Below are 1845 nucleotides of genomic sequence, written 5' to 3' on the forward strand. Positions count from 1 at the left end.
CTAATGCCTATCAGTTATATATTTCAGCTATGGAAGAATCGTAAGACTAAGGTGCAGGTAGAGGGAGGGGCCTTATATGGCCTACCTGCAAAAGTCTACTTCCTGTCCTACCTAGAGTGAGAAGGGATTAACCCAATGGTGCCCACTGCCATGGTTCCAGGAAAAGAAAATTACGGTAAGTTGTTTAAATTTTCTCCTTTCATGTCTTTGGTGTCTTGATGACTATGAAGAGTGCTGTGTGAACTGCCAGTCCAGATATGACTGCTTCATCATTTCCATTTTAAGTAAGTGTCCATATTTTGCCTGTTATTTGTATATCTGATGTGTTCACCTTTATCAAGGAATAAATTATATTTTATCATATCTAAGTCTCGTCCCAGTTCAGACCCAGTTATATATATATATTATATATTATATATATTTTGGTGTAAATTACAGCCTGTCACAAAGCTCCCGTCACACGCATAAATTGAACTTCCAACTGATTAGTCAGTATGGCGTGCCGGCGTTTAAAGGGAAAACCGTACACAACGAGCGTCTTTTTCAAGAGACGGAATTACGAACCTTTCACGACATTGCGTGTTGTTACATAGATCAAAAGAAACACCAGCATATACGCAGTTTCTGGCTCGTCCACGATACAAACCCCCGTATCGTACACGTCACTTCGATAGGCGCCGAGCTCGTGCTCCGTCTACTAAACGTGTTCTATAGAAAGATACTGTTAGTAGTAGGTAGGCATACATTATGTCAAACTTTTTTTGACAGGTACCACGCCCCCTTTTCCCCTAAGCCCCGCCCCCTTTTGGCCTTAAACCCGCCCTATGTACCGCCCCTTCCGAATCCGGTCCCGTCCCTTCAGTATCCGGCCCCGCCCCCTGCGCCAATTTTTTGAGGTTGACGCCCCCTGCGCCAAAAAAACACGGTTGACGCCTAATGCGCCAAAAAACGCGGTTGACGCCCCATGCGCCAAAAAAACGCGGTTGACACCCCCCCAGACTCCATTTTTTATTATGAGGTGTATTTTTTATTCTTTTTTGTGATTGGTGCGTACTGTTGACGTTGATTGGAGGGGGCGTATACATACGCGGGGCATGTCCGGGCATGTTTATAGGCGTTTGGGGCATGCCCGAACATGTTTTTTTTCATACGGGGCATGTCTGGACTTGTTTATTCTGAAATAACGCAGTGCGCATGTCAGAAAAGTTCAAAAGACGTTGAAAAGAGGGCATAGCATTTTTTTTTTTTAAATTCAGACAGAATACGGCTTTAAGAGGCTAACCCCATCAGGTGTCAGGGTGGCCGAGTGGTTTAAGGCGTTGGACTTAAGATCCAATGGACGTATGTCCGCGTGGGTTCGAATCCCTCCCCAGATATAATCTTTTTATATATTTTTTATTTGTATAGAGACGGTACAGGGATTAGCCGCAACAGGGGCTACATAAAAATAAAAAGTACAAGTGTATAACAGTTTCAAGCAGGAAATAATTACAAGACGTATTTACAAGTAAAATGTTAAATAAGGTATTAAACGACAGTTAAGGCATTAATAGACTAAATTAGTCTAGAATCATTAGGTTAGTACGATACATTTTTTAATTTATTTTTTATATGTATAGAGACGGTACAGGGATTAGCCGCAACAGGGGATACATAAAAATAAAAAAAATACAAGTGTATAATCAAAATTGTTTATTTTATTTTTAAAAGCTACAACAGTATCAAGCAGGAAATAATTACAATTCGTATTTACAAGTAAAAAAGTAAGTAAGGCATTTCAAAAGTCTTTGAAATGCGTTTCATAGCAATTGAAGCAATATCCTCATTAGCAGATGGGTGTGGGGA

General features: G+C 40.7%; 1 non-coding gene across 1 annotated transcript; it reads left to right on the forward strand.

The window, feature by feature from the left end:
- The first annotated feature begins 1292 nt into the window (after positions 1–1292).
- On the forward strand, positions 1293–1376 carry TRNAL-UAA (transfer RNA leucine (anticodon UAA)). The gene has a single exon. It is a non-coding gene; the product is annotated as a tRNA-Leu (tRNA).
- Positions 1377–1845: the final 469 nt, after the last annotated feature.

The sequence above is a fragment of the Ascaphus truei genome, chromosome 15 (genome assembly GCF_040206685.1).
Source record: "Ascaphus truei isolate aAscTru1 chromosome 15, aAscTru1.hap1, whole genome shotgun sequence".
NCBI classification, from domain to species: domain Eukaryota; kingdom Metazoa; phylum Chordata; class Amphibia; order Anura; family Ascaphidae; genus Ascaphus; species Ascaphus truei.